The sequence below is a fragment of the Saccopteryx leptura genome, chromosome 9, assembly GCF_036850995.1.
Source record: "Saccopteryx leptura isolate mSacLep1 chromosome 9, mSacLep1_pri_phased_curated, whole genome shotgun sequence".
In the NCBI taxonomy this organism is placed as follows: Eukaryota; Metazoa; Chordata; class Mammalia; order Chiroptera; family Emballonuridae; genus Saccopteryx; species Saccopteryx leptura.
This window is the reverse complement of record NC_089511.1, coordinates 50,781,845-50,808,399: the sequence shown is the minus strand read 5'-3', so window position 1 is coordinate 50,808,399 and position 26,555 is coordinate 50,781,845. Positions and strand designations below refer to the sequence as shown.

The window sequence follows — 26,555 nt, the reverse complement described above, 5'->3', positions numbered from 1 at the left end:
CAAGAAGGGAAAGATTTACTGGCACATCTGACAAGTGCTTTCAGAGTTTCTGAGGGTTGACAGAGCCATACAGAACAGGGTACCAGCACATTACAAATACATTTTCTTGTTAGGAATCTAATGATTTTCTGAAAGACCTGAAAACAAAGTAATTCTGTGGCCACAGAAAAGGCACTCGGAAAATTTCCTTTAAATAAAGTAGTCAAGTATCATTCAATGAATATGTGACAAGCAAAATCATACTATTACATTTTGTTTTAGAATTCTTTTTAGCCATACAAAATAAGGAAAAAAATGAAAAAACATTTTAAAGTGAAGTTTGCAACTTAGTCTAAGAATAAGTATGAACAAAATGCAACATGTTATAGAACACTGTTATTACTGTATTTATATATTATAAAAGAACAGCAGGTTGTATTATGCCTCTTCTGTTTGATTTTATGCTTCATAAAGGGAGGAGTCATTTTTAATTTTCTTCTCTACTTTATGCCCAGTGGCTGTCTACCACAATTCTGGACATAATATATGTGTCCAAGAAAAAATGGTAAGAATTAGATTCCTAATTAGCTCTTTGAAACAACTGGTAGAAATGTGACAGTTATTTATCCATATCTCATCTTTCTGTAGAGAATATGTATGTCTTCAAGCAACTAAAATTGAGATGACCAGTAAGGTAAAACTTTACTGAAAAATATGTTTCAAACACAACATAATTTATACAGAGAATTAAACAGGTATTCAATGGGAAAAATATTTTAAAATTCTATATTTGGGATTCAATGTTAACAGGAAAGTTCTGCAGAACTCAAAAGAGAGTAATAATTTGATTCAGGGGGAATAATAAGCTCTAAATGCATTTGTAAGAATACAAAACAATCAAAGTAAATAGGAATTTTAAAGTATTTTGTCATGAGACACACAATCAGAGTACTGTCAGAGAAATCAGAAACTGTATCAAGATGAAAGCAAAGACCTTAGTAACACAGAGGGAAAATAAACATTTGGGATTTTATATTAAAAGTCTTAACCTGAAAAGTATTTGACTACAAGCTGGTCTTTGTTCACATTTGCTTAGCAAGTGGTTTTCAGGGAAATAACTTGCAGTAGTGAATACTGACTAAAACATTAGCCCTGCCCATTTCCGGGTGGATTTTCATCAGGCCTCAGTCTGACTGGGCTAGCCTTCACACTTGTTTTATAATGATTTGGTTTTAAAAAATAAAAAGGTATACATAAAAAATAAAAACAACTGAAAATTCATCAATATGAAACATATTTGTAGAATGGACAGTTATAAAGTATTTAAAATTATATTTATAAAGAGTGTTAATGGCATGGAAGGAATTCTTATACTATTTTTAAAGTAAAAATGCAGAGTATGGAATTATTTTTAGAATAAAATAGTATGTCTGAGGTGAAATGTAAAGAAAATAGCCTTTGAAGTTATTAGATGTATCCAGGAACCAATCTGGGCCTTGCCACCTATTAAACCTTGAGCAGGTTGTCTTTTCTGAATTTCCATTTTATCATTTGTGAAATAGCATTTTTAAAATTAACAAATTAGCCCTGGCCAGTTGCTCAGTGGTAGAGTGTTGGACTAGCGTGTAGAAGTCCTGGGTTGGATTCCTAGCCAGGGCACCCAGAAAAAGCACCCATCTGCTTCTCTACCCTTCTTCTTTTCCTTCCTCTCTATCTCTCTCTTCCCCTCCCACAGCCAAGGCTCCATTGGAGCAAAGTTGGCCCCAAAGCTGAGGATTGTTCCATGGCCTCTGCCTCAGGCACTGGAATGGCTCCAGTTGCAACTAGCAATACTGCAAATGAGCAGAGCATTGCCCCCTAGTGGGCTTGCTGGGTGGATCCCTGTAGGGCACATGTGGGAGTCTGTCTCTCTGCCTCTCTGTCTCTCACTTCAGAAAAATTAAAAAAAAAATAATAAAAATTTACTTATTAATAGAATTATATGTGATGAGTCGTGAAAATATAGTTACCTTCAGTAAAAGGCGGGTGGTAAAGCTGGTGGTAATATTAATCATATCAGTGGTAACAGAAAGGGAGATATAGAATATATAATTATGACCTGAAACAATATCAGAAGAAAATAAGACAGCATTTGGTTTCAGTTACCTTCGGTGACAGAATTATGTTATACAATTTTCTAGCATGAGAATGCTATTTATATTGAAAAATCTTTCATTTTAAAGGTAGTTTATGAAAAATAAATGTGCTGTGAGGAAAAATAAAAAGCTATTGCTCACTTAAATAATTAAATATAGAGAATTAAAACTGGTTGACTGTTATTGGCATAGCAAATATTATTATTTTTAGTAAATTCTCTTTCATATGGCCTATATTTGTACACTAATGGCAGGAATATTCACCTAATAAAGAGATGGTGATGGATGACCAGTGATCAAAGACTTCAACTTAATCTAATTAAGATAAAATAGGCCCTACTTTTAAAAATCTGTAAAAATTTCACATTAGTTAAATAAGGCTATTTAGATGTATGGTTTGTGTGTTTGTTTGTTTTGTTATTTTATAGAACTTATTGGGGCAACATTAGTTAATAAAAACCATACAAGTTTTGAGTATACAACTCAATAAAACATCATCTGGTTACTGCATTGTTCACTTACCACCAAGGCCAAGTCTCTCTCTGTCCTCATCTGTTCCCCTTCTGCCCACTTCCCTCTCCACCAAGTCCCCATTCCTTCTGGCTATCACATACTGTTATCTGTGTCTACATGTCATATAAATATATCTTTTTTTCCTTGTGAAAGCTTTACATTAGTTTAATAGGGCTAATTAGGTGTATGTATGTTTTTTGTTTTTCATCTGGCTTGCCAAAACTTTATTTCTCCTGAGTTCAAGAGTTGATTCTCTTTACAACTCAACACAACATTTAAACTTTGTCCCCATCTATGAGTTTCATGGGCTTTCCTTTCTTACGTATTTGTAACTAAATTCACTGGAATGACATTGGTTAATAAGATCATATAGGTTTGAAGTGTGTATTTCTATGCTACATGATCTGCCTTTTGCACTGTGTGCCTCCCGCCCAAAGTCAAATCATCTTCCATTGCTATACATTTGGCCCCCGTTATCTTTAAGCACCCTCTACCTCCTTCCCTCTGGTAACCAACATGCTACCATCAGTGTGTATGAGTTTCAGCTTTATATTCTATTTATGATTGAAATCATATGGTTCTTAGCTTTTTCTGGCTGATTTAATTTGCTTTGCCCAAAATTCTCCAGGCCCTAATAATCTTCACCATTCCTGATCTCAGCAATACCAGCAGTACCTTCACAGTGAGTCTTGAGCTTTATTGTTCTAGGATTATTTTTTCCAAATACCAGGACTTATTATATTTTCAGAAAATTGATTTTAATCAAATTGATAATATTCTTTTTACTAAAAATTCCTTTATTTTGTTTGGGTCTGAGAATGAGACCATCAATAGGTTTCTATTTCCTAATAAAATAATACTGGATGTTATCATTGCCAGAATCCCACCATGTTTATTTTGGGGAAATATTAATAGTGCTCCATTAAAAATATAAGCCCTAATATTCTACAAAATTACAAATAAATCTCTCTTCCAGGAAAATAATTAGTTCAATCTAAGATGATTAAAGATAGCTGCTTTCTCTTATCTCATAGAGTATTATAAACCTACTTTATGAAGATATTGAAAAGATAACACAATGAGATCTAGCACAGTCCCTTAGAATTATCCAAATTTTCAAGTGCTTCTCAAAAGTGTGAAGATGGGGCGGGAGATGAAAGTAATTTAAGGTGGCTTTTGCTTCTCAAATTTCATTTTAAATGGAGAACATTCGATCTTAAGTCTCTGCAAAAAGAAATTTGAGGCTTTCATATATGCTTTTGTGTCACTTTAAAACAAACTGAGAAATATAGGATCTATGTCTTACCATTTATCTCTTCATGCAGTTATTGTTCAATAACATGTTTGCCTCTGGAATGTCACAAATAATGTATCTCTGCCTTCACAACAAGATAGAAATCTAGTACCTCTGTGTAGTTACTCAAAGATGTTCTTATCAGTGAATAATACTTAAAGCCTTGACTCTTCGTGTAACTTTCCATTAAGTTCTTTTCCATTAAAGTACTCAAAACCTTAGGTCAACACTCATTACTCTCCACTTGCTCCAACAGTTCAGACTATAATCAACCAAAGCTTCCACTTAAATCTTCTCTGAATATTTTTTTTCTTTTCCTGAAGGAACAGCCTGACACTCTCACTGTAACTAAGATATGATGCTACATATAAGATCAGTTGAACTGTGTTATCAGTATGGGAGCTGGGAAAGCTGCTATCACAGGTTCCAGGAGGTGGCTATCTGCTCTTATCCAGAGTACATATTTTCACGACATTTTTCAAGAAATCAGCAGCCTGAACTGGGAGGCGTAAGAAGCAAATACAAAGATCTTGATTTTTGATCCTTCTTGTCGGCTTCTGTGAACAAATCATCTATTTAAAAACCAAAAAAAACTATTTTCCATGCCCTAAATTTGTGGCTTTTGAAATTCAATCACCCATAAAAGTAATTTGGTTATTTTGTGCTAGCCCTATTGATTTGTCATCATCAAATTGTCAGCCTTTAAAATATTAGCTATATGTAATAGCGGGCCGGCAAACTGGCTCTCCAGGAAAAAGATAAAAGAAGCCCTGGTTTGTAGTGTTTGCCAGTTTCCATGGTCTAAATAATTCTGCCATACCCAATTTTAAGATACTAATGCAAAGTCAACCTACTTACAAAATACCCAAAAATCATTTTCGGTCACTGTATATTTGTTCCTCTTGACTCTCTTCCCTGACTTGGGTCATGGGCATACAACAGAGTCAACAGTTTAAATGCTATGGAAATGCTTACCTGAAACCTATATACTTTATGATCAATATCACCCTATTCAACTTAATTTTCTAAAACAAACAAACAAAACACTAAGGCCCTGGCCTGTTGGCTCAGCGGTAGAGCATTGGCCCAACATATGGAAGTCCCGGGTTCGATTCCCAGTCAGGGCACACAGGAGCAGAGTCCATCTGCTTCTCCACCTTCTTCCTCTCATTCCTCGTTGTCTCTCTCTTCCCCTCCCACAGCCAAGGCTCCATTGGAGCAAAGTTGGCCCCAGCGCTGAGGATGGCTCTGTGGCCTCTGCCTCAGGCGCTAGAAAGGCTCTGGCTGAAACAGAGCAACACCTCAGATGGGCAGAGCATCGCTCCCTGATGGGCATGCCAGGTGGATCTCTGTTGGGCGCAGGTGGGAGTCTGTCTGACTGCCTCCCCACTTCTGACTTCAGAAAAATAAACACAAACAAACAAACAAACAAAAAAACACACAAATTCCTAAAAGTATAACTAGCAGGTTTTTTTGTTTTGTTTTTTTGTTTGTTTGTTTTTTGTATTTTTTCCGAAGCTAGAAACAGGGAGAGACAGTCAGACAGACTCCCGCATGCGCCCGACCGGGATCCACCCGGCACACCCACCAGGGGGCGATGCTCTGCCCACCAGGGGGCGATGCTCTGCCCCTCCGGGGTGTCACTCTGCCGCGACCAGAGCCACTCTAGCACCTGGGGCAGAGGCCCAGGAGCCATTCCCAGCGCCTGGGCCATCTTTGCTCCAATGGAGCCTCAGCTGCGGGAGGGGAAGAGAGAGACAGAGAGGAAGGAGAGGGGGAGGGGTGGAGAAGCAAATGGGCGCTTCTCCTGTGTGCCCTGGCCAGGAATCAAACCCGGGACCTCTGCACGCCAGGCCGATGCTCTGCCACTGAGCCAACCAGCCAGGGCATAACTAGCAGTTCTTATATGAGCCAGTCATAGTTGACTTCAACTTATCACTGGATATAAATTATTTTTCTAATACCTGAACTATTTTGTGCATCTTAACGTATAAATACAGCAACCAATGTGATGCTTCTACCCTTCATTAAAATTTTTATTAAGTAGTATAATATCCCCAGATAATTTAATGCTAGGATTAGAAATAGTTGTTCTAAACTTGCCATTTTAAGAAAATAAACCACAATGTTTACTCCTCCATTTGCTTATAGTAGAAAAGGTTCCGAATAGACACAAAGAATATTCAATAAAAATTGGCTTTTTCACGAAGTTAGGTAAAAAAGGGCAACTCTAATGTGAGTACAGAGAAATATGCACCTATCTCTAACAAGGGAGCCAGCATTATTCACTAGTAATAAACAGAGCCTTGTTAGATTTCTCAGTCTTAATGAAAGGATCTTTGACTCTGTGGTTATCATATAATAGGCTAGCAATATCTATGAAGTACTAGTTTTATTTCAAAGAGTGAGTAGGCTATTTCAGATTGGGTCATTGAGAAGCCTTCTCTTACCTGAGGATTGTATAACAGTAGGATCCAATCATGCAAAGATCATGGAGAAAATCATTTTAGGTAAAAAACAAAGACAAAGGTCCAGAGGTTGGAATTTACTTGATCTATTCAAAAAATTAGACCTGTGTAGTTGAAGCATAGAGTGAGCAAGAAAGAATGGGAGAGGAGAGTGTGACACAAAGGTAGAAAAGAACCAGGCATCATAGGTCTTTGAAGGCTGGGATAAAGAATTTTATTTTATTCTAAAGCCTTATGAATCCAGTGAAGAATTATAAGATGTGTGACTTATAATCAGACATAAAGAGTAAATAATATTTATATAAATTTATTTTTAAATGTCACTGAGTCCATGGAGGTTTTCTGTTATATATTTCATCAATTAATGGATATAAAAGCATAACTTACTGTCATGTTATGAAAAAATTCTTATAATGAAACTCTTGGGAACTATCTCATAAATCTTACATTTACTTGGACTCTCAGCCAACTTTTACATAGTAGGAGAGAATAAGCTCTCATCTCCAATTTCAGGCTATCTCCAGAGGCTGAAAAATTACTCTCCTTTCACAGCTTCTATTTAGATTAGTTTCCCCCATGAATACATGCAAGGCAATAGTAAATATGCCCCAAGCAGCCATGCCCAGAAATGTGAAAGTTAATATTTGATTCCTTTATTTAACAAAGACTTCCAGGCACTTTAAAATATAATTAAAATGACCCTGGTCAGGTTGCTTAGTGCATAGAGAATCATCCCATTGCGCCGAATTCATGACTTCAATCCTCAGTCAGGGTACACATGAGTAGCAAGCAACCCATACAACAAAATGGAACCACTAAGTGGAATAACGAAGATACTTCTCTTTTCTCTCCCTTCCTTTCTCTCTCTCTCAAATCAATGGAAAAACATTCTTTTAAATAGTCAAAGCTATTAAGTTATTACTAATAATAAAAATCAGCTGAAGTATAAAAAGGATAAAAAACTTCTTTAATCAACTTTTTGACTAAAAAACTTACTAAATCTCTTTAAGCCCTCAATAGTCACTTTAAAGTTCAAATGTCAGGAGAAGCAATAAATGCAGTTTCAAAGTCATTTTTACCTAAAATATCTTCTTCAAAATTGGCAACTAAGAAGTCTAAACCTCCATTGACAATTCATAGCTCTTTTGCTCAAAGTAACTGCAAAACCCTTTAACATTTTCTAATTCCAAGAGTTAGCAGGGTAACTCCATCTATCTACTGTGAAGTACATGACTAATAACCTATAAGCAAGAAAAACTCTTGGAGTAATTCTGTTACTGCCCCAACTCAAGATTCTGCCCAAACAGTGGGTCCTATTTCTTGTCAAACAGCTTTACTGAATGAACTCTTTAGGTAAGTGTAAGCTGGCTCAGAGCTAAAAAATATCAGTCAGATCACATCGTTTTAAAAATAAAATTTAATCCCAGAAATGTAGTGGCCAATATGTCTTCAATACTGAAAAACAGTTTTTAACAAGTTCCAGACTATTTTCACACCAACCAACTCTGTTATGCTATACAAATCTTATAGCAAAAAAAAAAGTCTTGAACCCCACTTGATAGTGATGTATTATTTTTTTATTTGTTGTTATATTCAATTTGCTAGTATTTTTTTTAGAATTTTTACATCTGTATTCAGTATCAAAGTTATGTTGGCCTTATAAAATATGTTAGAAAGTATTGCCTCTTTTTCAATTTTTTGAAAGTGTTTGAGAAGGATAGGAACCAAATCTTCTTTGAATGTTTGTTAGAATTCACTAGTGAAGCCATCTCGTCCTTGACTTTTTCTTTGGGGAGCCTTTGATAATTGTTTCAATTTCCTCACTTTTGATTCATCTATTTAGATTTTCCAGTTCTACATAATTCAGTCTAGGAAGGTTATACATTTCTAAGAACTTACTCAATTCTTCTATGTTACTGAATTTGGTAGCATACAGTCTTTCATAGTATTCTAGTATGATCCTTTATATTACTGTGATGTCATCTGTGGTAACTTATCTTTCATTTCTGATTTTGTTTATATGAATATTTTCCTTTTTTTCCCATAGAAAGTTAAGTCAGGGTTTTTTCAAATTAATTAATCTTTTCAAAGAAGAAGCTCTAGGCACTGTCTAGTTGGCTCAGTGGATAGAGTATCAGATTCAATCCCCTGTCAGGGCACACATGAGAAGTGACCATCTGTTTCTTTTCCCCTCCCTCTACCCCTTCTCTCTCTTGTCCTCTCTCACAGTTAGTGGCTAGATTGGTTCAAGCATCATCCTAAGCAATGAGATAGCTCAGGGGGTGGTTCAAATGTTGACCTCAGGAACTGAGGATAGCTTGGTTTGTCCAAGCATCAGCCTGAGCACTGAGGATAGCTCAGCTGATTCAAACATTGGCTCCAAACATGGGTTTCTCAGTGGATCCTGGTTATGGGAAATGCAAGAGTTTATCTCTATCTCTCCTCTCACTTAAAAAAAATAAGCTCTTTGCTGTATTCACTTTTTATATAATCCTTTAGTTCTCTATTTCATTCAATTCTGCTCCAATTTTTAATTATTATTTTTTCACTGATTTTGGTTACTGTTATTCTTCTATTTTGAGTTCTTTAAGAGGTAAAATTAAGTTATTTACTTGACATTTTTCTTGTTTTTTGAGATAGGCCTATAATGATGCAAACGTCCCTCTTGTTACTGCTTTTGCTGCATCCCAAAAGTTTTGATATATTGTATTGCCATTCCCATTTGTCTCGATATGTCATTTGATCTCACCTTTTATTTCTTGTTTGACCCAGTCATTTTTAGCATTTTAAAAAATTTTCTACATGTTCATGCATTTCTTTACTTCCATTTTGTGTTGATTTCTAATTGCAAAGCATTGTGATCAGAGAATAGGCTTGGTATGATTTTTGTTTCCTTAAATTTGTTGAGGCTAGCTTTGTGTCCTAACATATGACCTATCTTTGAGAAGGTTCCATGTGCACTGAAGAAGAATGTATAATCTGGTGTTCTGGGATGAAAGCCTTTATAAATGACAATTTGTCCATTTGGCCTAATGTGTCATTTATAGACAATATTTCCTAATGAATTTTCTCTTTGAAAATGGAGAAAAAAATATCCATATCATGAGCTGTCAATGGAGTATTTAGTTCCTCAACTATAATTGTATTTTTTCAGTTTATCCCTTCACTTCTCTTTGTAGTTACTTCTTTTATTCTGGTGTTCACTGTGTGGGTGCATATTTATTTAGAAGTGTTTTCTTGATATAATGTCCCTTTTGTCATTATAAAATCTCCATCTTTATCTCGTGTTACCTTTGCTTTCTTGAAATCTATTTTGTCAGATGTAATTATGGTTACACCTGCTTTTTCTGTGGATGCCATTTGCTTGGAGAATCATTTTCAATCCTCTCACTTTAAGTCTATATTTGTCTTTACAGTTTAAATGTGTCTCCTGAAGGCAATGTACTGTTTCGGTTTTGTTTTTTGATTTAATAATGCTACTCTTTGCATTTTTATTGGTGAATTCAGTTCATTTACACTTAGGGTAATTATTGATCTATAAGGATCTCCTATATTTATTTTATCTTTCTGGTAGCTCTGTGCCTCTATTGCTTTTTTTTCTTTTGTATTTCTGTCTGCTGTTTTTATTTGATGGTATTCCATATATTGTTTTCCTGTTTCCTCATTTTCTAATTATGTGTCTCATTTTTCAGCTCTCTGTGTGTGTATTTGCCATTATTTTTATGTAAAAGTAGTTTTATTCCAGGAGCACAACAATGGTTCAACCAATGCAAATTGATTAATGTAATGCACCACATTAACAAAATAATGTATAAAAAGCATAAGATCTTATTAATAATGGAAAAAGCATTTGATTAAGAAAACATTCATTTATGATTAAGTCACCTAGTACAATGGGTGTAAAAAGGAAAATACCTTGATATAATGAAGGTCATATATGATAAACTCTCAGCTAATATCATACTCAAAACTGAAAGCCCTTCCTGTAAGATCAGGAACAAAACAAGGATGCCCACTTTTATTACTCTTATTAAACATATTACTGGAAGCCCTAGCCTGAAATATCAGGCAAGAGAAAGAAATTAAAGGCATTCAAATTGGGAATAAAGAAGTAAAAGTGTCACTTTTTGCAGATAACATGATTCTTAACATAGAAAACCCTAAAGAATCCACCAAAAAAACTATTAGAAACAATAAAAACAATAAATAAATACAGTAAAGTTGTAGGATACAAAAAAATCTACTGCATTTTTATACACTAAAATAAAATTTCAGAAAAATTAAATTTTAGAAATTAATTCCTTTTGCAATTGACAAAAATAGGTACTTATAAATAAACTTAACAAAGGATGTGAAAGAACTATATAATAAAAAATTACAAAGCATTGTTAAAAAAGATTGAAACAGACACAATGAAATGAAAAGACATCATGTTTATGGAGTTAAAAATATCCATAACATCTAAAGCAGGGGTCTCAAACTCAACTCAGCATGTGGGCCGCAGAGCAAGATCACAGCCGTTCAGTGGGCCGCACTAGGTCTACAAAAGGCAACTGTTACGCAACACTTTTCTCACTGCAGTTGAAAACAAAAAAAAAAAAATCAGTATAAAATTGTTCGGCGGGCCATGAGTTTGAGACCCCTGATCTAAAGTAATATAGAGATTTAATGCAGTTCCCCTCAAAACCCCAATGGCATTTTTTTTATAAAAACAGAACAAAACAACATTAGAGTTGTATGGAACCACAAAAAATCCTCAATATCCAGAGAAATACTAAAAAAATAAATAAATAAAAGCCCAAGATACTCATTTCCTAACTTCAAATTATCCTACAGAGCAACGATAATCAAAACTGCATGGTATTGCCAGAAAAAAACAGATACACTAATGGAACAGAATTAAGAGCACCCCAAAAAGCCACATGTATATGGACAATTATTTTTGACAAAAGAGTAAAGAATATACAACGGAGAAAAGAAAGCTTCTTCAGTAATGGTGCTGAGTAAATTGAAAAGCCACATGCAAATAAAAGAAACTAGACTACAATTTGTCCACATACATAAAAATTAACTCAAAATGTATCAAAAGACCTAAATGTAAGATCTGAAACAATTAATTGCACAGGAAAAAATAGCAGGTACTAAACTTATGGGCCTGGTCTTAGAGGAGATTTTATTAATTTTACCCCAAATGCAAGGGCATTAAAGACAAAAATAAATAAATGGGGCTATATCAAACTAAAAAGCTTCTGCACAGAAAAAAAAACTAACAACAAAACAAAAAGGCTATCAACTGAATGAAAGAAGATATTTGTAAACAACAGCTCCAACAAAAGGTTAATATTCAAATAATATAAAGAACTCATACAACTCAACATACACAACAAGCAATCCAATAAAAAAAATCGGGCAGAGGACCTGAACAGACACTTTTCCCAAAAAGAAATACAAATGGCTAAAATTTATATGGAAAGATGCTGAATTTTCCTAGTTATGAAAGAAATGCAAATCAAATCAAATATGAGATATTACCTCACATCTGTTAGAATGGCTATTATCAAGAAGACAAATAATAACAAGTGTTGATGAGGTTGCAGAGAATAAAGACCCCTTATTCACTGCTGGTGGAAATGCAAACTGGTACAGCCACTGTGGAAAAGAGTATGGTAATTCCTCAAAAATTAAGAATACAATTACCATATGACTCAGCAATCCCTCTTCTGGGTATCTACCAAAAAAACTCAAAAATATTTTTTCTCATAGATATATGCACCTCTGTGTTTACTGCAGCATTATTGACAGTGGCCAACCATGAAAACAACTGAAGTGTCCTTCAGTAAAGGATTGGATAAAGAATACAATGGAATAACACTCAGCCATAAGATAAAATTAAATACTGTCATTTGTAACAACATGAATGGACCTTGAGAACAACATGCTAAGTGAATTAAACTAAGTCAGACAAAAAAGTTAAGAACCATATGATTTCACTCATATGGGATATAAAACTGAAAGCAGCAAATGAACACACAAGAAAAAATAAACAAAAACTCATAGACACAGACAACAGTATGTTGGGTACCAGAGAGCGTATGTGGGGAAAAGGGGATACCAAGGGTAAAGGGAGTCAAATATATGGTAATAAAAAATAATTTGACTTTGAGTGGTGGGCACACAATGCAATATACAGATAATGTATCATAGAAATATACACTTGAAACATATGTAATCTTATTAACCAATGTTACCCCAATAAACTTAATAAAAAATAAAACAGTCATAAAAACTTCAAAACTATTTGCAGCAATATATTGTATCAAATATAATCAGTATCTGAATCAAAACTTGGAAGACACTGGGCCAAAATATATGATAACAACATAGTTCTTAGGTGACCAATGATATTAATTTTTTATCTATTTCATACATCGCAAATAATTTCTAGTTGCCATTTCCTTTACTTTTCCTGTAATATGTAAGTATCTGAGGAAATTTAGACATAACTCTAAAAAATACCAATTATGGCAAGTATGAGGTGTTCACATTAAAATATTTGTTTGCTCAGATATGCCTTAAGCCTTCTCCTTTTCAGCTAATAATTTCACCTCATTCTTGACTAGGAACCACACTAAATCACTCTTGAAATCACTGGTTAAATGATAACAGATGCAGCAGGTTTGTACTAATTAAATGAGAGAAAATTACTGTCTTTTGTAAGTGTTCATCACATCCAAAAAGTCAGTATTAAAGTCTCCCATTCAACTCTTCAAGTCACTCAGTCACATTTGGCAGCTACCTCACACTACTGAGCCTGACTTGCATTAGGGCAGTCTCCAGTAGAGCCCGGATCAAAATCTTGTCCTATAAACTCCTCTTTCTTACCACAGAAGTAGAACTGTGGGTTTTCAGAGAAATGCTGTGAAGTGCTTTCCATAAGAATAAATAAGACTGTACACATTACGTTACTGAATGTAAGAACCATGTGACCTGATCAATTATGAATTAACTCAATTTTTGAACTTTAGATATTTAAACTGCAAAACAGAGCAATGATTGGGGAGAATAACATTTGTTATGTTACAATATAATGTTTTGAAGCAATAGTTTTTTTCTTTCAAAATACACAGAATTCTAGAATTCACTTGTTTCCAGAAAGGTTAATATATATAATCACAATATGAGCATCCATTAATTTCCTCATCACCCACAGTGACCCCGCCTACAGGGCATGGATTATGTCCCAAAATGTTGTTTAGTCCTTTGAAACCCAGTGTGTTTCATCACCATGTGTTATACGTTGTCATTTCAATTATTGCAATGGCTTAATTTAAAATTTATCATCAAAGAATCATTTGGATAACATTTTATTGTTCAGGTGCTTCTCATATTTAATCTCTGGAACAAATTAACTTACATTTTAAATTATCTCACATTTGTTTGAATTCGGTGTCAGGAAAATAACATGTTTCTAACAACCCCCCACTTCCGAAATGTGTATACTTTCATTTGGTTGGAAATTATGAGTTGGATCAATCATTATTTCCTCTAGTGATGCTTCTAGAAAATTAGAGCCAAATTTAGCCTTGCTACAGTGACATGCAGGTATTAGGAGGTAGATCAGCTTAGTTTGTATTTGGCTTTAATAGATTAGATACTTTGAGTCTGCCTGAAGGGTGATGACATATATATTGAGAAATTTTTTAGATAACTAAAATTTAAAAATCAAGCAATCATGCACCATTATAAAAGCTTTGTGGTTTCTAGACTTCTTAACCAAAGTGAAAAATTAACCAATAGTGACAACATGAATCATCATCATAGCTGTAGTAATAAACTACTACTAATATTAAGTGGTTGCTCTATATTCCCCAATGAAGAGCTTTACCTCATTTAAGTCTCATAATGACTTGCCAAGTTTGCCAAAGTGGAACACGTCCAATGTTGTGTGACTAGTAAGTGACACATCAAGATTTAAAGATAAATTCATTTGACTTCTAAGCCACATCTCCTAAATTATTCAACTTCTGAGCCCACAATACTAACTTGCATAGATAATTTGAATATAGTTTCTCAATTATAAAATCCAGAAGCAAATGTTCTTCTCACTTAACTCTAATTCTGCAAAAGTAAGAATGTTATGCTTGGAAAATACATATGACCTTTTATCTGCAGAAAGCATTTCATGCTTTCAAAACAACTCCACATCTGACATTTCATTCCCTTATTGCCACAAACCTGTGCAATAGGTAGAACAAATGTTGCTATTATCCCCATTTGACAGATAAGAAAATGAGCACAAAGGATTAGATGCCTGCCTAATTTGTGTTAAAGATTAAAGTGGAACTTAGTTCTACTGACTACTGGCCTGAAATAAATGTTTTTCAAACCTTCCTTCATTACACACACATTCTCTCTGCCTCTTTTATTCTTTCTCTCTTGGTCTCTCGCTCTCTTACCCTCTCATCCTTCAGTCATTTTAATGTTCAAACTCATCTGGACAAAGATTGAACAAATCCATTGCACCAGTATTGGCATGGAACTAGGACCATTTGACAATAATTCCATGGTTTAAAATAGTTCTGTGATAGTTCATTCAGAGAATATCCCTTTCTGATCTAATTCGTTCTCCATAATACAGAAGTATGAGCATGCTTTGTGGCATTCATAGAAAGATAACTTCTGATACAGAAACAACTCTTGAATTCAGGAATAAAATTTAACTCATCTGGAATCCAGTGTGTTCACATTTTTTCTCTTTTCTATCTTGAGCATTCTCTATCTCTCTCTTCCTCCCTTCCTGCCCACAAACTCTGCCTCTGATAAACTTGACATACAAATATGGAGGGGAGTAAAGTATACAAAAATTTACTATCAATTTGGGTGAATATCTGTATTAGAATTCAAAATAAAAAGGAAGCTCGCTTTATGCTTAGAGGCTAAAAATATATATAATATTCCTGAAAAACTTCAAAATTACATTAGTCTTGTAATTTATGTTATTAATGACCTAGAATATAAAGATATTTCAAAGTTTGGATATAAGATACTAAACATTAAGTGCTTTCTGTACTATTAAAGTAGAAATCTAATAATTATGATTTATAAACTTAACAAAACATGTTAGTACAATGCTATATGCATTATATTCTAATGAGTCTATTACCTTGAATTTTTACTGAAAAAGATGATAGGAAAAAAAAGAGGAAGGACATGAGAAAGGTAAATGAATGTGATTTTATAAGTTGAATCCCTATCTCTTTATCTACTTGTACCAATCTGCCCTTCAAAGATTTGTCCTTTTTAGTGACAAATAGTTAATATTTATTATTTTTCCAACATAACAATTCTAGGTTCAAAATCAGCCGCTGCAGGTAAATACAAGCTATAGTGATTCATGAGGTTTTATAACACAACCATAATTACCCACAAAGTGATTTAAAAAGTGACCTAGAGTTGCTGATGACATGTCTACAGTATTTATGGAAGTAAGCCATACCTACAAATCTAAAAAATAAGTCCTAAAAATGTATCCTTTGTGAAATAACATCACACCTATTAGTGAGAAAATGATAAAAATAGAAGCCACAAAGAAGTTTAGGAAGGCCATGAAGCCAAGGAGCTGAGCATAATAAATAAATGCAGAAGACACAGGGTTCATAACACAAAATATTCTTGGATAGCAAACAACAGATTTACAGGAACATATTCAAACAATGGAATATAGAAGGAAAAACACTTGATTCCTAAGATCGTAGGACAATGAGTAAAAGTGTGGGCTAGAGAGAAATAGCTTAAAGAATTAATACAAAAGGAGTTCAGGCAGAACTGAGCCCAAGACATTGAGTTCTCAATCTGAGGCAGCTAGATGAAACAAAAGAATTCAGAGGGCAGACAGGCAGCAGTACTTCCAGATCATTCCTGGGAGAGTGGTTCCCAAAATTTCAGAAACTCTTTCACAAAGTGGTTGGGTTATGACCTACCCCCAGAGGTGCAGGTGCTACAAAGATGTAGGGATTGTTAAACAAGCACTCTACACACAGCCCATTCCCTGGTTTCTGTGTTTTCATCACTCTACAGAATGAATGGGAGAGAAGGGAAAGGGATGAAGAAGTGTAAAGACAGGGAGGTGACCCATGAGGACACTCTACTTTTTCTTGTGGGTACAGTCTAGGTTCAAGAAGAGCTGCCTAGAACAAAGTGGGTTTTTAAAATTTTTTTAAATTTATTATGTTAACATGGATTCAAGTGTCCCACTCAATATAACACCCTCACCCCCAACAATGTGCCCCCCATTACACCCCTTTTGCCCCCCTCCCCCTGACTTCCTCCCCGCTTCCCTCTGGGATTTGCTATTCAGTTATTTTTATCTATGTGTTATGTATATATATATTTCACTAATCCCTTCACCTTCTCTGATCTCATCCCCCAAACCCCTTTTCTCTGACAGCTGTCCCTCTGCTCCCTGTGACCCCACCACTGCCTCTATTCTCTTCCTCAGTTCACCATGTTCAATGTTCATTAGATTTCACATATAAGTGAGATCATGTGATATTTGTCTTTCTCTGACTGGCTTATTTCACTTAGCATAATAATCTCCAGGTCCATCCATGCCATTGCAAAAGGTAACAGTTCCTTTTTTTCACAGTTGTGTAGTATTCTATTGTGTATATATACCACTGCTTTTTTATCCATTCTTCCACTGATGGACACCTGGGCTCTTTCCAGATCTTGGCTATTGTGAACAATAAACATGGGGGTACATATCTTCTTCTGAATCAATGTTTTGGAATTCTTAGTATATATTCCTAAAAGTGGGATCAAAAGTCAGTTCCATTTTTAATTTTTTTAGGAAATGCCATACTGTTTTCCACAGTGGATACACAAGTCTGCATTCCCATCAGCAGTGCAGGAGGGTTCCCTTTTCTACACATCGTCACCAGCACTTATCGTGTGTTGATTTGTTAATGAGAGCCTTTCTGGCAAGTGTATGGTAGTATCTCATTGTGGTTTTAATTTGCATTTCTTTGATGATTAGTGATATTGAACATTTTTCAATATTCCTATTGGCCATCTGTATGTCCTCTTTGGAGAAGTATCTATTCATTCCTCTGCTCATTTTTTAAATGGATTGTTTACCTTCTTGGTATTGAGTTTTAGAAGTTCATTATAAATTTTGGTTATTAACCTCTTGTCAGAAATATTGGCAAATAATGTCTCCCATTGTGTGGATTGTTTTTTATATTGTTAATGGTATCTTTTGCAGTGCAAAAGCTTTTTAGTTTGATATAGTCCTCCTGTTTGTTTAATTAGTCTTTTATTTCACTTGCCCATGGAGATATATCAGCAAAAATACTGCTATGAGAGATATTAGAGAGTTTACTGCCTATGTTTTCTTCCAAGATTCTTATGGTTTCATGACTTACATTTGGTCTTTTATTCATTTTGAGTTTATTTTTGTGAATGGTGTAAGTTGGTGGTCTAGTCTCATTTTTTTTACGTACCAGTCCAATGTTCTCAACACCATTTATTAAAGAGACTGTCTTTACTTCATCTTATACTCTTGCTTTCTTTGGCAAATATCAATTGACCATAAAAGTGTGGGCTTATTTCTGGGTTCTCTGTTCTGTTCCATTGATCTGTATGCCTGTTCTTAAGCCAGTACCAAGCTGTTTTGATTATAATGGCCTTGTAGTATAACTTGATATCAGGAAGTGTGATGCCTCCCACCTTGTGATTTTTTTCCATTTTCAAGATTGCTGAGGCTATTTGTGTTCTCTTTTGGTTCCATGTAAATTTTTGGAATATTTGTTCTATATCTGTGAAGTATGCCACTGGTATTTTAATAGGACTTGCACTGAATCTATAGATTGCTTTGAGTAGTATAAACATTTTAATGATGTTTATTCTTCCTATCCATGAACACACTATATGTTTATACTTGTTTGTATCTTACTTAATTTCTTTTTTCAATGTCTTATAATTTTTTGTGTACAAGGTCTTTATATTCTTTATTAAATTTATTTCTAGGCACTTCATTTCTTTGTTGCAGTAATGAATGGGATTGTTTCCCTAATTTCTCTTTTGAACAGTTTATTATCGGCATATAAAAAGGCCACCAATTTCTGAATATTAATATTATATCCTGCCACTTTGCTGAATCCATTTGTCAGGTCTGGTAGTTTTTTTGGCTGAGACTTTAGGATTTTCTATGTACAGTATCATGTCATCAAATAATGACAGCCTTTATTCCCTTCTCCTGTGGAACCTAGCCCAGCTGAGCAGGATATCCAGCACCTGGGATGGCTGACTAAGAACTGCCACCCTCTCCAATGTGCATGAGCCACTGTGCCAGTGCTGATCACAGAGAGTGGAACTCACCTCAGCGGGCACAGTGTCTGATGAGCCCTCCCTTAAAACATGACACAGGCAGGGGTCATTAGATCCTGAACCAATGCTCTGTGCAGGTGGCCACTTGATGTGCCAGTCTCAGGTCTTTCTGGAGGGAACTGGTGCAGATCAGTGGGAGAAACTGTCCATGACTGGCCCTCAGCAACATTCTTGGAGCTACAAGCAATCCAGAGTCTGTGGCTGCCTTTGCTGGGCCCAGGTGTACATGGAAATACCAAGCTGCACATCTAGGCTGGCTTTTACCTGCTCTGGGCTTGGAGCAAGGTCCTCAAAAGGACAAAGTTACCTGATCCTGCCTCCTGCAGGCTCTGTCTGCTTGCTACTTGCTAGGCACAGCCACTGGAAAAAAAACCTCTGATAGAGTCCAGAGTCTGCAGAAATTCAGGAATTAGAAAGGGTGGTGGGTGTGGGTCTGCCCCTCTGCAGCTGTCCGTCTGTCCAGACTTTTATCACAGACCTCAGTAGGGTGTGGCCATCAGGATTCTAGTAGGTATGGCCTCTGAGACCCAGAGATGTGGTCTTCCCAAAGTCCAGACTGTTTCTACTGAATATCCTCTGAGGTGGAAGCACCAGTCTTAGAGTAGGGAGTGTGCGGGAAGAGGGGGGTGTCCTCTATGCAAGAAAACTGATTCACTGACATGACCCTGCTTCCTGGACTGGATTCTCTGAATAGCCCATTCTCTATAGGGTTGGGCAAGAGGGATTCCTAAGGGTGAGGCAGTTGCTTTACTCCAGGCTGATGTGACAGGGAGAGGATTGCTCCACCCAAGAAAGATGTTAACTGGAGTATTGAAAAATGACTCAGCACAGGGTTTCCTGTGGCTTTCTGTTGGGTAAACAAGTGTTTTTTAGGGTTGCTCACTTGTACTGGAGCAGTGCTATGGGTATATAAGAAAGGCTGCGGGTGCTTGCTTTTAGGGCAGCAAATTGCAAATTGTAGATTGCCTTCCTCCTTGGGGAGGGGCGATTGTTTGCTTGTCCACTGTTAGGAGACTTTAATAAACAGAATGGCTCACCATTTTCTGGCTCCACAGTTTTTTAATGTCTGCTCGAATCCAATGCAAATCTGCATGGCCACAGAAAGGGCCACTGGCCTTACTCCATCTCCCATGGTGTCTCTCCCTGGGCCACCAATTTCACACTCCCCTCATGCAACTCTAGTCCTCTCATCCCTCCTTCTGCAGGAGCCCCAGGTAAGTGGCCTTGAATAAGTTTTTCTGTGCTGACCCTTTAAGAGAAAGCCTGCATCTCTGAGAGCTCCTTCTCTTTTTTGCAGACAGAAACCTCAGCTCTTTTCACCACCTAATGCTGTGTGGGTGCCGTCTCTTCTAGACTCTGGAGTTCTAGGCTGGGATGCTAGGCCTGGGGCAGAGGACGCACACCTCTCAAGGCAACCCTACCCATAGTGAGAGTTCCTCCAGACCCTCAGCCATAGCTTGCTCCTGGGAGCGGAGCAGCCCTTTCTGTGTCTGTGTCCTTCCTATCAGTCTTGATGTGGCTTCTTCTGTGATCCTTGGTTATAGACTCCTCTGCATTTAGTCCAAAGTTGGTTCTTTCAAGATGATTGTTCTTACAGTAAGTCATAATCCAATTTGGTCCTGGGAGCTGTCAGTTGGAACGTCCACCTACTCAATTGCCATCTTGGAATCCCTTTCAAAAAAAGTCTTTTGAGCATTTTTAATTGAGGTGCTTTGTGTATGTTATTTAACTTTATCTTCCCAATAAAAACTTCCAGAAATAAATAAGTCAGGCTAGTGAGGAAAGTGGTTGATGTAATTTTCACCCCAGAATCCTTCTTCAAGGTCATGCAGCTCCTGGTGTATCAGTTACCCTTTAGATAGCAGTTTGCTCAGCCTGACCCTCATATTGTTCATTCATCCATTCATGTTGATATATTCATTCATTTATTTACTCACTCAACAAGCACTTCTTGAATGCCTCATATATGGTATTGGGTACAAAGGGATTAATGAAATAGACAGATTCTTTGTCTTCTTAGAATAAAATTCTAGGAGTAGAGGAGAGACAACAGTATAAACAAACAATATCATTAAAATAGAGAAAATGTGTGTAAAGTTACAAAATGGGCACTAAATGTAGAATAAAGGGGAAGGCCTATTTAGGATCTGAAATAAAGACTTGTCTGAAAATTAATGTTTAGGCTGAGATTTAGGGATAAAAAAAGACACCCCATAGGAGATCTAAGGGAAAGACAATCAAGCAAAAGGAACAGAATGTTTTCAGGCTCAAGTTTGGAGAAGGAAGCCCCTGTGAGCTACCTCTGATATGAGAAAAGAAGGCTGGAAGTGAATTTGGAGCAGTAAGCTGGGGCTCATTTAGGCAGGGCCCTGCAGACTGTAGGAAATAACTAGATTCTCGATGAATTAGAAAGCGCTGAACAGGGTTAAACAGGGATAGTGATATGGTCTGATTTATGTTTTGAAGAAACCACTAGGATTTCAATGTATGAACTGGGGCAATTGCAGGTGGAAGATAAGAGGAAGAAAAACTCAGAAAAGATGCTATTGTACTATTTTCAAGAAAAACGTAACAATGGCTTAGATTAGGATGGCCAGTCAAGATGGCAGAAACATGAATAAACGGCAAGTATATTTTGCAAGTAAAAGCTCTAGGAGTTTTAGGTGAATAAAATGTGAGGATGAGAGAAAGGCAGCAGTCATAAATTTCCAGCTTAAGCAACTGAACAGACATTGGTGCTGTTGACTGAGATTGCTTAGACATGGAGGTGGTTACCGGGAACCAAACTAACTTAGGAATGGGGTGAGGGGGAGGAACTCACAAATAAGATTGAGAAATGCCAGAAAATCTTTCGAAAGATCCAGGAGGTGACAAGAAGGAAGCATTTCAAGGAGAATGTCTCACTTTCCTTTTGATTCCCACCTGAGGTATATTCTCCAAAATTATGATTTTTATTAAATCACTGGTCTTTCTCTCTATACCATGATTCAATTATTTATTATCAGTGAATGTCCTGCTTTAATCTAGCAACAAGAAGGATTTCTCTTGATTGTCCAATTTATAAAAAATAGTTTAAAAATACCTTTACTGTGGCTTTATTCCTTAATTTACATTAAGCATAAGGGTTTCTCAGCAACTGAAACTTGATTGGAAACATAATTACTTATTTGAAAAAAAAAAAAAGTCTTGCTGTCACCTTCCATATTTAAAAAAACCAGACATAACACATAAAGCACACATACAAAATTTACTCAAGTCTACAGTTTATTGTGGTAAGGTTACACAGAGAAAAGGTTACATTATCTGTTACTTTAGCTGTTAAAGAAAAGTTTTAAATTTTTAAGTCTAGATTCCTCCTTATTTATTAGAGCAAAAAAGGCAATCCACAGGAATCAAATCAAAATTAGATTGCCAACTTTAGAGTGAGAAGGATTCCTTACTGTAGAGGAAATACACTTGTTAACAACCTGAAAGAGTAATCCATTCAAGAAACTTGTTTTACAGATTTTATTCTCATACCAACTTACTGCAGATAAAAAAAAAATCAAATAGAAAGGGAAGCAATAGAGAACATGAAAGTGACTCATGATTAATCAGAGGTTGACTCACTCATCCAACATCATATAAGCCTCATTACCCTCCCTTCCATTTACTTCCTAAACTGTGAATTGTATTGTAAATGACACCATTCAAAGAAATGACTGCACCATGAGGATCATTAAGATTTCTGTACCAAATATAGTGTTTGGAAGTTCTAAGTGTCAGGAAGGCAAAGCTTTGCTCATGGTTAATAAAATGAATACCTCATTTAATTTTTGACTCAGAGTTAGTGTCATGTTTATCAGTTAGTCCTTCCATGCATGGATAATTTTAGCCATTAAACCCAGCTTCTTAGCTATTTTAAATTCTTTTGAAAACATAGTAGAGAGTAAATGCATAAGTAAAAAGAACATACTTTTAATTAGAATTTTAATTTACTTATTTTGAAATAATGGCATGCTAAGCTACCCATATCCATAACCAGTACATACCCATTTGGAATTCTGCCTAAATTTGTGGAACCAGATGCTCCATTGCTAATTTATACTAAATTTGGCATAAAGTTTTCCTATCCTCTTTCTAATACACCCACAACCATTTTCCATAGTACGTTTTAGAAACCAACAATATGCTACATTTTTCCTAGTGAAAGTCGCCAAAGAAAATTTCAATTTATTATGGTCCCCAGTCATACCTTTGCAAAATCCAAATGCATTTCATCTTAGTACATTTAATCACCAAACTTTTCTTGCATCCTTCCTTTAACTAAAGCCTTAGCTCAGCCTTCAGGTCTCTCTTACTTGAACTGATTATGAGCCTTTCTCCCCATTACTATCAAATGGTCTTTGGTGATGTTATTTTAGTTGGTTATTTTAAACTCACTCCTCAGCTTGTTATAGCATAGATCTACTATAAATTAAACCATTGCCCCTATAACTCCAACCTTGAATTCTCTTTGGGAATTGTGAGGATCAATCACTTTCCAATTCAGGGGATAAACTGCAAATTTCTTGTCTTTTATTTGTTTACCTGCTGCTACTTTTCTTTCAGGAAAACTTATTTAGTATGCCCTTCCTTATAAGGGTGTCAACAAGGTTTCTATTAGTTCAAATCTTTTTTCTAAAAGATACTATATAGGACCTTCTCACCTAAGATTATCAGAGTATTTCTATGTTCAAATCATTTACTACCCACACTAGGCATCGAAATCAGGAAGATTTTAAATATACATAGGACCCAACCCCAAAGTTTAATTTCTGTTGGCCTGGGGTATGACCCAGGTGTTGGATATATGTACTGTCCATTATATGGTATAGCATGTGAAATCTATTTGAATTACATGCTCACATGTAAAAATACTTTAGATTTTGTTAAACCTAAACTTTTATGAATAGTTTGTCAGTTTTTCTCTCCCCATTTTCTAAGTTCCTGGTACATTAGGGAAAAATGGATCAATAATATATGGCATATTCAAGTATTATCAATCCAAAATAACATTTTGGAAGACATAAACAATATGGCCGAAAATATCATACTTAATCTTAAAGTTGAGTTTGCAAAACTGTAAATACTGAACTTTAAAAATAAAAGAATGGCACACACAGAGAACCACAAGAAAGTTCTCAATTATGATGTTGCATAGAATCAGAGCAAAGAGGCAGTGGTACCAAGATATAAACTCTCTGAAACCCTCTATTCACTTTAATATCAATCTACTAATTTTTATTAGTTCTTTTTTTGTCCCCCTTTCTGTCCCCATTATCTCCTTTCTCCCCCTCTCCCTCCCATTCCTCTACCTCCCCATTCCTCTCCTTCTTTCTTCCTAGACATTGACTCTGTTACTTCCTCTCAGTCTCCTTACTAGCTTCTCTTTGTCAACCCACTTAAAATTAATAGTTCCTGGTGCTCTATTATTAGCCTTTTTTTCCCATTTAACATACTCTCAGATAATCTTGCTAAAACTACTATCTTTATGCTGACAATGGCTAACTCTATCTACATCTAGAGCTCCAGCTGAAAACCTTCCTCCCTATACAGGTACCTCAAACTACTCACAACGGTCGCACTGTATTCACCTTCCTTCTGAACAAATATTCTTCTCCCTTAGAACTCTGAACCTTCATGAGTAGCATCACCACCTGCCAAGTCAATCAAAATAGAAGTCTTGTGGTCATCTTTGACCTCATTCTCTCCTTCACAGCTCATAACCAATCACCAAGACCCATTGATCCTTTTGACCGCTTAATTTTTTCTTGAATCTATCCGCTCTAGTCATCTCCATGCCACTTCTAGTTTAAGGTACCTTCATCTATCAACTCCACTTCAAAGCTGATTTAAATCCCCTGCTACCATACTTAATCCCTTTTAGTTCTTTCTACACATTGCAATGTGTTTAAACACACACACACACACACACACACACACACACACACACTAGCTTGTGAAAACTGTGAAATCCAAATAAGATCTATACTTGAGTTAATAACATTGTAGCAACATAAATTTCCAGTTTTTTTCCACTATACTATGGTTATGTAAAATATATTCATTAGGAAAAACTGGGTAAAAAGTACATCAACATGCTCTATATCATTTTTGCAAATTCTTGTTAGTCTTAAACTATTTCAAAATTAAAAATTATTTTTAAAAATAGAACTCTAATTATACTTTTTGATTTCTTCTCTACCACTTCTTAAAACTCTTAAATAACTTCCTTTAAATAAGACCAACATCTTGACATTGGCTTTCAAACCCACTCAAGTTCTGGTCTACCTCATGCTTCATTTTCTTTTTTGGACTTGTACTACAACTATACTAGTCTACTTTGGATATACTCTGTTGCTTTAAGAACTACAAATAAGCCATTCCCTCTGGTTAAAACAGTTTTCTCAAATTGATTTTGGGCTCATTATCTGCCTGTTCTTCAGATCTCTGCTAAATGTCCGTTCATCAGGGAAGTTTTCCCCAGCCATTTTCTATTGATCCACCCTTTCGAACTAGATAAATTCACCACCCTTTTTTATCTCCTGCAGCACCCTTTATTGCATTTTGAAATTCTTGTTCAATATTTTCCCTTACCCCAGGTATCTATGAATTTAATATGATCAAGGAATTCATGTCTAGCAAGAAAATACTTGTGGAGTAAATAAAAGAGTGAATTTTCTAAATTGCTGCTAAAATTTAAATTCTTAATCAATTTTATTATTCCCAAAGGAATTTCTGGACTATGTATACATTGGTATATTGAGTCATTCTACTTCTCCATAATTAGCAATACTTTTTATAATAGTTTATGAAGCAAGATGTTAGCATGGCAGAATACCAAATATTCATACTCTGGGGGAAATGGTATGTCATTCAAGATGTTAAATAAGACCAGAGTAGTGTTCAGAGATAAAACTATGATGTTATTTCAATATCTAATAAAGGAAGTGAATTAAAATATAAATTTCTGTTCTAGAAATAGCTCTTCATGAACTTTACAGCCTTACATTCAATTAAGTATATTACAAAAGAGGAACTACAAAAGTTGTAGTTCTAATATTTTCTCTACTTGTATTTTGCCATATATGCTTAATCTTCCACATTCCCAGGCATTCACATTAATACAGAGTGCTTGGTATCCTTGAAAAGTATTTTCAAGTCTACGGCATGTCACTATATATATTCCATTATTCCAACTAATTAAAATTTTCCAACTACAAGGAAATCACCAGGTAGAGATTCAACCAACTCCCTTGTTTTAAAAATGAGGATGCTGACAAGATTAGTTAATATGACAACCAAGATCAGACTACAAGTGACATAGATTAGGTGACAAAACTCTGCCTGCATTTAGACACAAATTTTAGAATTTTAAGCAAGTGTATCAATTTGCGAACATTTGCATCTGGGTATTAAACCCTTAGCTCCTTTGTATTGGAATCTTTAAAAATACAAACACCTGTTAAATTTAGAAGCAATAAGAGTACAATTAAAATTTTTTATGGTGGTTGATATAAGAAACAATTGAGTAACATTAAAATTCTGATTCAGTTTTGAGATCTTTAAGACTTTGAGTCCTGACATTTTGTTTCTTATGAGCTCACTTCAAATTAGACTCTAAATAAAGGAGTAGGGGCAGTGGTTCTCAAAGTCTGTGCCAGAAATCACTGGTGTGCCCTAGAAGATTTCCAGGTGTTTCCTATGGTATTCCAGAGAAATATGTGCCTGTTGGAGACCAAAAAGCCAACAGGGTTT

The 26,555-nt window shown here is 35.5% G+C and overlaps 1 protein-coding gene across 2 annotated transcripts in view; it reads right to left on the bottom strand.

Moving 5' to 3' along the window:
• Nucleotides 1-26,555, bottom strand: part of PRKG1 (protein kinase cGMP-dependent 1) — a 1,422,417-nt gene that overhangs the window by 1,226,918 nt on the left and 168,944 nt on the right. The gene's annotated exons all lie outside the window — the stretch shown is intronic.